The sequence below is a fragment of the Anas platyrhynchos genome, chromosome 4 (assembly GCF_047663525.1).
Source record: "Anas platyrhynchos isolate ZD024472 breed Pekin duck chromosome 4, IASCAAS_PekinDuck_T2T, whole genome shotgun sequence".
NCBI classification, from domain to species: domain Eukaryota; kingdom Metazoa; phylum Chordata; class Aves; order Anseriformes; family Anatidae; genus Anas; species Anas platyrhynchos.
Genome location: NC_092590.1, coordinates 32128315 through 32140881, shown reverse-complemented (window position 1 = coordinate 32140881; position 12567 = coordinate 32128315). Strand labels below are relative to the sequence as shown.

General features: G+C 36.5%; 1 long non-coding RNA gene across 3 annotated transcripts in view; it reads right to left on the bottom strand.

The window, feature by feature from the left end:
- LOC106016068 (uncharacterized) overlaps positions 1 to 12567 on the bottom strand; it is a 193050-nt gene that overhangs the window by 98784 nt on the left and 81699 nt on the right. For 2 of the 3 annotated variants that reach the window (XR_005265792.2, XR_011809038.1), the window contains exons 1-2: positions 2900 to 2970; positions 2738 to 2809 (exon numbers count right to left, since the gene is read on the bottom strand). The exons of the other annotated variant lie outside the window; for it this stretch is intronic. This is a non-coding gene — a long non-coding RNA (uncharacterized lncRNA). Of the gene's footprint in view, positions 1 to 2737; positions 2810 to 2899; positions 2971 to 12567 lie in introns of those variants that run through there. 3 annotated transcript variants of the gene reach the window in all.

Below are 12567 nucleotides of genomic sequence, written 5' to 3'. Positions count from 1 at the left end.
TTTGTAAGGCATTTGAAGTGTTTTTCCATTTTCTATCAAGTATTTCATACAGCTAGATTTATTATCAGTTTTGAAACAGCATTTAGGAGACTCAGTTCATTTCCATTTAGATTTTTAACCTTCAGTGTCCATTTTGATCTTTCAAACCAAAGTCAAGTCAATGACTGGAGGATCAAAACAGAAGTGAGAGCAGATTAAGACTTCTTTTCTTCCAAGTGGTGAAAACAGGATAAGAGTTCTTATTGCAGCCGAGTAGGAAGTGACTTTGACACTGCATTTTCACATATTGCAATGATATAATAAGAAAATGATAAAGTGTTTCTTCTTTGGTAATCCAAAACCTAGACAAGTTGTACAATTTGAAGGTTATACCAAATTCATGTCATCAGTGCTGAGTGGACCAGATTCATGAGTCATAATGCATGCTGCATATAAAAATGGTTGTAAACAGGGAGACAGTTCTTGGATGGAACTGCATCCAGTACTAGAATGACTTCAATTAGGAGTCCACATATGTGCTAAGAGTCTAATTACTATTGCCATATGAGGATGGAACACCAGTAAGCATTAGTTGCCAGTCTTGAACCCCACCCAAAATCCCTTACATCCCTTACTAGGTAACAGCTGAGATTTCACACCACATATTTGAGCAGAAGACAATTACGTTAATTTTGTGAAGGAAAAATACAGACTTCAAGGGACAGAAAGGTAGAAAAGCTCTCAGACTAACAAGCCAAGTGTATTGCATACTTTTTTTTTTCCTCCAGATATAATAAAGAAGGCAGCTGATATACAGTAAAGTATCATAAGTAAATACAGCACTTCTAGTGCAGAAGAGTCTGTATTTCACTAATTCCTTGATACTGTGCCGTACAAAGCTATATTAAACAGCTGCAGTACCTCCAGTAAGCCATTGCACAGATGGAAGGAAGTACAGAGCATGTAGACTTGCAGAGAGTGGAACACACCGCTTTCTCCAACGCTTTTATTCAAGGTGTTCTGTTCAGCGTATATTATCTCCAGGAAATGTCGCTGTGTTTAGGAAAGCATAGCATTAGCTCATGCTTACTCCTGCTGAAATCACTGGAGACCATGCAGACAACAGATCTTGAAAAGCCCTACTGACAAGAGAACAGGCCAATATTTTCATATGAGTAAACCTGAAACATAACTACAGTAGTAGGAATGTGACAAAATTGTTCAATTAGATGATCTTTAAGGTCCCTTCCAACCCAAACCATTCTATGATTCTTGTGGGTCCCTTCCAACTCAGGATGGTCTGTGATACTAATTCAGCATAAATCAACACCTGCTAATTGCCAGGTCTCAAGCAGGTTTGCCCATCTGTGCTATACAGCTAGACTGCTACCCGAAGTCACCCTCAATATTTTAGGCTGGCATAATGATTTAAGACAACGAGGAGGGGGCAGAAGGGACATAGAAGAATACAGACATTGCCATAGTTTTAGGCAACTTGGTAAGTCTGAGCCATAAAAAACACACACAAAAATGTAATATTCATAATATTATATTATCATTATTTTATTTTGTTTTTCTTTCTGTGCTGTGAATCATGCTGAAAACCAATGGGCCCCCTTGGTTTCTTGTACATTTGTCAGAAGCACTCAAATTTTGTATAATGTATAAGTATGTTAGAATATAGCAATCAGAATTACAGGGTAGCACAGGCTGTGTACCCACTCTGTCATCTTCCTTGCACAGAAGGATGTTTATCCCCGATACCTCAGAGACTAGTTATTACAGGTGGGGAGGAAGATAAATTCTCTAAGCTGGTGGACCTTTTTCGAAAGTTTCTCCAAAGCTGAGACGGAGGCCTGTAGGGAAGAGGAGAGACTTTCTTTGTACTGCCAGAGTTGTTTAGCCAATTCATCCACTGCATGGACTTTCCAGTGGAGGTGCTCCCTGCTGTAGATGCCTGCCCATATCCTCCCACTCTCCCTGCCACTCCTAACTACCCTGCCTCAGGACAGATCTCTGGATGACACTCTTAAGTATTTGTTTCACCTTAGACAAAACACAAAGTGCGTTCAGGAGACATAACGATAAGAACATGCTGGTCTGAACATCCCAATGATAGTCAAAGTTTTGGAAAGCTACGATAACACTCCTGGAAGAGAAGAAAGGGAAAGAGAACAAGTAGGAAAAAACACCACCCACGACCCTACCTCAGAAACTACAATTATATCTCTCATGTCTTTTCTTCAGGTAGCCAATCTACAGAAGGGTCAGGGGGAAATGTCCAGCAATAGTTTCTTTCTTAAAAGTTATTTCTGTGAAGCTACAACTTCTGGTAATCTAAAGGATTTTGACTTACATATTGTTTTCACAATATTTCTTTTACCTACAGCCCATTCTCACAATTGACACTTCACAAAAGTAATGAGAACGCCACCAGTATCTACCCAAATCTGTTTCTTCTTACTGCAAAGCAAGATTTGAATTCACAGTAAGGCACCTTTTTCATACAGCCTGCTGTACAGTCTTAACAAATACTTAAAAACATTCTTGAAAGTCAGCCTTACCTTACCTCATACACTTGAGCTTCTGAGGTTGTTTTTTTTTTTTTTTTTTAAAATTATTATTGTGTTTTTTTTTTTTTTTTTAGTGCTGGGAAGGAAGCTTAGAATCTATGTAAGTAACTTCACTAAAAACAGAAGGTGAAGGAAGTACTCAAACTCCCCAACACAAAACAACTGTAGAACCCAGGTAGACTTACCTGCCAGCTTTTGAACTTGAGTCACTGCCAAACTATTTCACAGGGAAGAAGCACCACCAGGGTTTTCCTGTTCTGAGAAGGAACCACCAATGTAACTAGCTCACAGAGTCTCTGAACCTATTTCACAGAGATGGTAGAAAACACAAAGAAAAAGTAGCCTACTGGGGAACACTGAGTCCATTTCACCAGGACAGTAGAAAAGCACCCTTGGTAACCTGAGCCTCAAACTCCCCTAGGGAGGCAATTCCTCCCATAACTCCTCATGCTTCCTATATAGCAAAGGTCAAATGATACCCACCTGGCAGATTTCACTTAGCAAGGGTGGAGCCAAGAGACCTTGTGGAATAGGCTCCTCTACCTGGCTTCAGTCTTTTAAGGTCAATTGCTCCTTATCACTAATGGAAATAACCCAACAAGGGGCTTAGTGGTTAGAGCTGACCTAATGAATTAACTAGGAAAGGTGCACAAGGGTCATATTTCTGTTAATCATTCTGTGAGGAAAATTAGTACAGAGCCTGTTAAAATAAACAAACAAATAAATAAAAGGAAATAAAAAAGAAAATGACCTTAAAGGCAAACTTGCTATCATAGATTTTCATCTGTCTAGCCACCACAGATAAAGAATATAGCAATCAGAACTACTTTTCTTGACATTAATGTTATTTAAATCTGCTTTTCTGAGATGTCTTCCTTATGTAGGACTTTTCAAAACCTAGCCCCATGACCTCTGACCTCACTATTCACTTCGGCTGCGTATAAACTATCATGTATAAATGCCAGGATCCGGATCCTCACTCACTATTCAGGTCAAAGGCTGGGCTGAAGGTTTGGGCTTTGACTTGATTACATGCCTACATTTCTGTTTCCTGGCAGGTCATGGGAAGAAGATTGGCTGGCTTGGGGGAGCTTATTTACGTGTGGCTTTTAGGCTGCAGCCAAAGTGTTCCTCTAGATCTGGAAGTCTGAAGAGGGTTGCAGTCTCCAAGCTCAGATACAACCCCACGTTAGTCTCGCACAACTGATTTTTGTGTTCCTTGCACTAGCTGCTCCTTCATCTCCTCTTCAGAGACAAGGACAGGTGTCTCTTTTGTGCTCCTTCATTGGTAAACAAACCAGGATAGATTAAAGCCTCTTTCTTCAAGTCAGTAAGACACTGGGCTACAAAGATGGCGAAGGGCCTAGAGGGGAAGACGTATGAGGGGCGGCTGAGGTCACTGGGCCTGTTCAGCCTGGAAAAGAGGAGACTGAGGGGAGACCTCATTGTGGTCTACAGCTTCCTCATGAGGGGGAGTGGAGGGACAGGCACCGTTCTATTCTCTTCAGTCCCCAGTGATAGGACCAGCAGAAATGGTGTCAAGCTAAGGCAGAGGAGTTTTAGGCTAAACATCGTGAAGAGGTTCTTCACTGGTGATGAAGCAGTGGTGGCCGCACACTGGAACTGGCACTAAGCCTGTTGGAGTTTAAGCATTTGGACTGTGCACTTAGTCACATGGCCTGAATTTTTGGCTAGACCTGTGTGGTGCCAGCAGTTGGACTCGATGATCCTTACGGGAACATTCCAACTCAGGCTAGTCTATGATTCTATAATTTTGAAGTTCTTTTACTGTTGTCCTGAAACCAGAACTTCTCTGCAGTTCATCTCCCTCAGAGAATATGAAACAGCATGGATGATAAGGGGATGAAGTGCCAAGCCATTGGTAGCTATTATGAAAGTTAATATATAGAAATAACTGTATTTTTTGCACTAATTTATATTATTGTGTGAATACATCTCTAACTCAAAGAGTTAGTAATTGATTTCTTCCTATCTCCATATTTTCTTGTTGAAAAAGACTGAAAAAAAATCTAAGAAATGCTACACATCCCTCTAGCCTAGAGAAAACATCAGTTGAATAAAAATACCTTCACATATCTGTCCATGCAATTAAATTAGATCTGAGCTTCAACTGGCTTCTTCAAGGATGGAATTGGACAACAGGCACATTCTGGTTCAATACTTCCAATTCTATGAATCCTTTTTTTGAAATAAATCTATCTCATCCTTACCAAAACTCTAGAGACAATACAGTACTGACCTAAGAACCACCAGCCAAAACAAACATCTAAAAACTGTTTGAGAAACTTTGGTGCTTTGGATATTTACGGCAGTGAAACAATGTTTTATCTTACACTTACATATAGTACACCTTCAGAAAGTAATGGTGCTTTCACAGAGTCTGACAATAACCAAGTTAAACAAATAATGGTGGCAGTTCCTATTTTGTCACACAAGCAGAATAAGGATTATGGAAGTTATTGAAGATGGAAATGTTATACATGTATAAGATTTACAGCTGCATATCAGGAAACACAGAGGCTATACTTTCAAAAGTATGATTTTCTTCAACTTTTGCCTTAAAGCTGTGATTTGACACAATAATTCTAAATAATAGAAACAACAGCAAAGAAGTACAGATGGTAGTATATAGGGAGCACCATAAGGAGGAGTCAGATTTAGAAAAAGCCCTGTAAGGTAAAGGGGATTGATGATAACTCATATATGATAAGGAAAGGGAAGACAAATAAGTTTCTCCATCGGTACGCTATATGTGAATAATACATTCATATATTAGACCTAATCCTATCTTCGATATATCATCCATCTTAGACAGTAAGTAAAACTGCCGAGAAAAGAGGAGAATGAATGTGCACTGCAACTACTGCATGTAGAATCTACTGTATAACGAAAAATATAATGTAATGTAATGTAATATAATATAGAGAGAAATAAGTGAAAAAATGCAGCTTCAATTGAAAAGATGGAAATAAATAATAAAAAAAATAATATGCCAATACTATGCCTGCCCTCCCTTTTTGCTTGCTGAACAAAAAGTCAGAAGCCTTCTGGGCAACTGCAAAAAGGATGCACTTGAGGATTCATGAAATATATCAAAACCTAAATAAATTAAAATGAGATGGCAGTTACTCCACTTGAAGACTGTGAATGAGATAGAAGTACTAAGGCTCAGAGAAACAAACTATGCCAGATGGAAAAAACAAAAGAGGCATCTTGGAGGAGGAGGGCTCATTAAAAAAAAGTGACTAAAGATGTGACAGATCTTGTTGTGGGCAAATGGAAACAATATCAATGTGAGATACATGAAAGTAAGTTCATACAGAAACTGAAATTGTACATAAAAACTGTTCTGCCTCAAAGCAGAAGAATAAATGGGGTGTAGAAAGAGGTTTCATGTAAGATGTCATTTAAATAACTGGAATAAAGGAAACAGAAGTTGGGGAGGGGGGTCAGTACATTGTAGTTCCAAGAAGTGAAAGACACAAGAGTATATAAATTTCTACTCATCTCTGTAGACAGACTGTTAGGCTTGAGTTCTAAAACAGTAGAGGATAATCAGATTCATCACTAGAAATTGGAGATAATGAGACATTTTCCACATTTCCTTCAGTTTAACCAAAACAAGGGGCATTCCTATTCCTGCAGATAGTAATGAAAATCTATTGGACTGGAGATAAAACAGAAATAAATGTACTTTCAGGTTTATAGTTAAAGTACCTCCAACACAGGTGAAAGACACATGTTATAATCCCTACCATAAGTACGTTTGACCTTTAAAACAAATAGTTATTTTCTACCAAAGGAACAAGAAATCCTACGGGAGAGAGTTAACAGCTGCAACTATTCCACCATTAAAAACATACCAGGTAAAGTAGCTCTTGACTGTTTTTCTACACTGGATTCCTAAGGTCTGGGGAAGAGAACACCATATAAATGTTAAGCATTAATTTAAGTTTGATGCTAAGAAGATTCAGGCCACAAATCCACAAAGAAAAAAAAAATACATTAAGATGGAATACTCTTGAATATGGTTGTTTGGACTGCTTTGTTTTGTTTCAGTAAATAATGAGAAATTTTTAATAATTTGCTGTTTTATTAAAATAGTTGCAAAGTTTCACTGGTGGCTGAGCATCTTCTCAGTACAGATGATATGTGTAACAGTCATTCTCTGCACCTGATAAAACCTAGCCCATCAGGAAGGAAGGGTGGATATAACATCATTAGCAGTTGTTTCATTCCTTTGAACAAAAAGGCAGAATATAAAAGCTTTTGAAAAGCTATTTGACTTCCCTGAAGAGCCAAACTGATAAATTAAGTTTACCAGCAACCTAGTCACTGTTATGTTTTGGAATTTAATAGTGAGAAAATACTCCTTTAAGAAAAATAAAATAAAATAAAATAAAATAAAATAAAATAAAATAAAATAAAATAAAATAAAATACAAAATATTTTGTAGTCTACTAATTTGCCCTTATTACTTCCCTTTAACTCTGCACTACGTACACCCATCTGTTGTCTTCAGCTAAGAGCTTTCAGAGAAAGGACCATTACTTTGTCCTAAGATCCAGAGCAGTCAGAACAATGCACAGTTGTTCTGTGTGCCTCTCACGATACTGTAATGCAAAGAGCTGTTATTGAAAACTAAAAAAGAAAAAAAAAAAAAAAACCAATCCCTACATTGAGCATATTTTATTAGTAAAACACAGAATGAGCCACGGATTAAATAAATCATTAATTTCAATCATTTTCATATTTACTGTAATACTATTTCCAATATATAAACTGATTTTCTCCTTCCTTATTCAACCTAATTTCAAATATAATGCTTTTCAATGTATTTTCTCTGTAACACAAATTAATCCATGATTTGTTTCTTTTACTACACAGTACTTTTAATTTTCATTCCTAGCAGTTTTCTCAATGTGAAAAACATTTCTCTCATCAAGAAAGACTTGTATGCTTCAAAGTGTGACTGCCTCTGTCCTCAGCTATGGGGAATCTTGCTGACAATGGACTGGCTTTTGACCCACTTTGCAATGAGAGTCATTTAAAATGCTGCTTCTGCTCTACAGTGTTCCTAATTCCCTGAAGAAGGTCACTAAGTGCAAAAAGCTGGATTGAGCAGTTTGTTTGTGGCTAAAAGATAAATGCATTTTGAATTGCATGCAACTAAAAGTCTTCTCTTGGAGATTTTTTTGAGCTGGAAGGCTGAATCCAATTATGTTTTTACACTGCCAAAAGATAAACATGCTTTGAACTCCATCTTAATTTAAGAAAAGAAATTTATTTTTCTTCTAGTCCTGTGTTTGTCAGTGAGTAGCACCTCATTTCCTTAAGAACTTCTAATTCTGAGAATCAAAATGTAAAAAAGAATGCTCTATATATCGATAATACTGTTGGGAGCACAACTGAAGCACTATATAATTTATGTCAAGTGTTTTTGTATTTTTTTATTCTTCATCTACTAAATGTTTCTTGTCTTATGAAAAATCCTTCCCCTTCCTCCTCTCCATTCTTGCATCCCTGGCCTTTCCCCTCTCTCTTATTTATTTCAGTATCATGGAGCATGAATCTTCTGCAAAAAGAAAAACACTTCCTAATGAAAGAAAAACACTTCCTAATGAAAGAAAAATCTCCTTCTTATTCTAACATATAACACAAGCAACAATGACAGAGATCTATCATTGTTCTGTCCTTGTTACCAAGAGCCATATCCCGTCTGCAACAGCAAAAAAGCATATGATAAAGTCAACATCAAATACAGATATTAACAACTGAATGCTTAGCATTAAATTAGCTGCTTCATTTCACCAGAGCCTTCCCTTTCCTTTCCTGCCCATTTGTTTGCCCACTTCATCATTGGTGGTGTTCTGACCACAGTATGATTGGGAAAGATTTGTGAGGATGCATTTTCTTCTTGTTTTTAAAAGAAAATATTGACCTTCCTTCATTTTTTAATTCCAAAGGTCTTAAGCATCAAAGTTGGAAAGAGCAGAAGAAAGCTCCAAAGGTCTGTAGAGAAAAGCACCTGTTTGGGTTACTGTTCAGATAAACTATCTAGTACAAAAAACAAATATTAGAGAACATGATATACACACTTGGCAAGTTTTGTGAGTTCTTTTTAACTCTTACTTATTCTCAGACAATGTAAGGGAAACTATGCAAGAATCCTGCATACCACAAAGTGCTTCAGGTGGCTTAAATCCAAAACATCATCTTGAGCTCAATTTCAGTACTGTGCCAGGTACATCCTATCTTATCCTGGCATCATATTCATCTTTCTTTGGATCATAAAGTTGGTGACTCACATATCTTATGCTATCGAACATCTGCTTTGCAGCACCTTATCAAATCTGTTCAGAGGCAAAAGTAATTTAGAATGCTTTTCATTTCATATTACAAGCTCAAAAGGTTACATGTAAGTTTAAGATCACAACATAATTTTTTTGTTGGCTTAACGACAAATACCTTTCCCTTCTCTAAGGCTTTCTGTTAAACAAACCTCAGAACTAATGCCAACATAGACCAGATTCTAACAGAAACACTACTCTGTGTTGAATCACGAATTGTGTAATTTGCTCAAGGAATTATCAGTGCTCTGTGACTTTTTTTTTATACATAAAGATGTATCTACATATATATATATATATATATATATATATATATTTTCTTTTTTTTCCCCTGTGGCTAAAAAGTAAAGTGCTCTCTCTGCTCCTCTGTTACCTGCTAAGCGCTTGACAGTTGAGATTGGTGATTCCACAGCTCATTACCTGTTATCACAACCTACCTCTGATCTATTACAGACGTAGTGTCTATAATTTTGCAAAGCATCCTACCTATCTACAACAGTTCCTCTTGTAAAGCAAATCAGTCATTCACATTCTTCTCATTTATTATCAGCAACTTTGGCTGACAGAAGCCACAGCTAAGCATCTCTCCTAGAAGTCCCATATACTTCACTCTATGGTATTATCTAAAGACACCTTTTTTCAACCTAATTTATGTTTGCCAAATGCATTTATGAAAACCCCTGAGCATTTATAAATGTGTAGTAAAGTATCATTATAATATTGGTTGTAGTGGTTTTGTGTTACAATTGCAAAATTTGCTTGCGCAGATGTAGGATCTCCGAGCTTACAAAATCAAAATTAATACCTGATGCTCAATCTTTTAGCATTAAACCTAAACACATGCTTTTCTCAGACAATCCAACAACACACAGATAGATTGTTTATTTCTCACCTATTGACCTTCCCTACTGCAACACACGTACAAAATCCATGCAAACTTTAAAAGGAAAAGACATATAAAAGATTACTTCCATTAGGGAAGGTTAAAAACTCTACCAAACAACAACAAAACCAATGACTGAATCACTTTGGCACAGGGAGAACTTCTATTGTGTTTCCATCAAAGCTTTTTAACTTCTGTGTTTAATCTTTCATGACTAATTCTTCTCTACCTGGGCAATGTAGCATTTAAAGTTTCAAGGGGGAAGAAAAACAAACAATCAATTCAAGTATTTTTTTTCAAAACATGTGATTTAATAAGGGAAGATTTATTTGTATGCTCTCCTTGAATTAGACAATCTTTGAGGACAGTGCATGCGTAATGAAGTTAGCTGAGTATAGCTTCTAAAAACATTAAAACATTCGACCAGCTTCTACAATCTCTTGAAAGGTCTTTCCCTTCTTTCCAAAGCAACAGTAGTTATCACCACGGGACTAGGAAAACTGTGGAATACAAGGTATAAGCAGAGGCATCGATAGACAGTGCTGGAGATTGAGGATCTATCTTAGTTGTGCATAGGGACCCAAGGGGATCAGTAACAAAACACACTAAATTTATCAGTAGCTGTCTTACAGCTGTATGCCATGGCAAGAGAAAATAAATACTACTAATCCTATTTTTTATTTTCAGAGGTGGGATTATATTTGTATTATTTTTGTTCTTATATAATAAATATACAATTGTATAAGCACACACATACATATTTTATTCCCAAGAATCATTCTGCTTACAGCAGAAATAATAACTGACATCAAGGACTAATAAATTAAAATGCCTGAAGAAAAAACAAGCAAACAAACAAACAAACAAAAAAAAAAAACACACATAAAACAGAACTCTCCATTCTGAAATACTAAAAAGATCACAATCACAGCCTGTATTAAATTTATGATCACATTTCCTACAAGCACATTTCCTTCTTCAGGTTTCTTTTTCCAAGCATATGGTCAGCAATCCTCTACAGGATATAATAAGTTCAAAGTTCTAAGAGGATATACTACCTCCTGCTTCCATAAATGAGTTCATTTGCTTATAGGTGTAGTAGGGAAAGTGACAAAGACTAGCTATATCCTTTTCTGGGTTCACAGGATGACAGCAAGGGAAGAAATCAGGACAAATAATCCTTTCAGTTTTCCCCCTGAAATCCTTTTACAGGCATGGACTAGCTTTTAGGCATATGAGTGCATGGAACATTTATTCAGCTTAATATATTTTTTCCAATAGACTCAGTAGCTGGAAAAAAAAAAAATCTAGCAGAAAATGAATGTATAAAAACAGGATAAAAACTCTCCTGCAAATACAGAAGATAGGTCTTCAGCAACAGTGATATAAAATGAAACGTTAGAAAGAGATCTGCTGTGGAATGAGACATCACAAATGTATGTCTCATGTGTAGCGAAGAGTGTCTCTGCCTATGGTAGATGGAGTAGAAACAGATTATTTTTAGTCTCTTCTAATCCAAAGTATTCTATGATTCAACACAGAATGTCTCCATCTCCCTTGAATTTGCTAGTGAAAGAGCCCTAACTCTCGTTTTCCTCACATGCACTGAAGATAAAGAAAAGAATAGATGAGGTAAAGGGTGTGTTAAGAACTCTGAGCCCCAAAATGTTTGTTCACAATTGCTATGAGTTACAGCTCACTGATCAGTATGCAGTTTTAATTTCAAAACCACTAACAAGGTGTGAAATATTGCAACTGTGATTAAAGGCAGAAATGACACAGTACACCCATGAGTGAGGGAATTGATGTTTGACACCCCAAGGGACTATTGAAATTTTTTTCTTCTTTCAAGGCATTTGTAAAATCACTCAAAAGTGTGATCTTTTCCCCTCCCCTAAATAGCAAGTTGCTGTGAATGCTGTCCTAGTTAAGATTAATGTCAAAACAATCCAAATTTTGTCCTTAAAGTTCAGAATAGAAGCTGCACCAGACACTATATAAGCATGTCAACATAGCGTAAGAAAAATAAATATTTAAAAGAATATATTAAAGAAAATAATCAGAAAACTTTAAGTCATGCTGAGTTTAAGACACTTGCTTACTGCATGTTAATAACAGTTTCTGAGAGAAAGGGAAAATATAAGATGTTTTACTCTATTTTTTAAATTATTATTATTATTATTAATTATTATTAATAATAATATTTAACATACTGATGCTTTATGGCTTGTTTTCCCCAGGTAAAACTCCAAGTGTTTCCTCTAAAATCCAAAGATTCATGAAGATTGACCAAATATTGGGACAACTTCCATCCATAAAATTTAATGACCTGAACTCAGATGTTAATGGAAAATATTCATCTAGACATATTCTCCAGTCCTACTGAACTGCTTGGTTTTGTGATCTTGCTGTAAAAAAGAGTGCTTTGAAAACTAAGTTCAGTTGTCTTCCGAATACATAAATTTACCCACAAGAACTGTTACATTTGTGAAATAAAGCAAAGTTTCCTTTTCTTTCCTCTGCAACAGCCTGTCAGTTTGTGAACCAAGCAACACAAACTGCATCGCATACATAAGGTTTTCAAGAGAAATGGAGACTTCACAGGAGTGTGGGAAAGGTGTTTAGCTGTAGGTCAACCTCATGCACGCAGCTGGAAAAATTATGCAAAAATGAGATGAAAAGTGCAAAAGTGTAGGAAAGCTTTAATCCAAAACACTTGCACACACCCTCAATAAAGTGAGAATATCAAAGACAGAGTGCT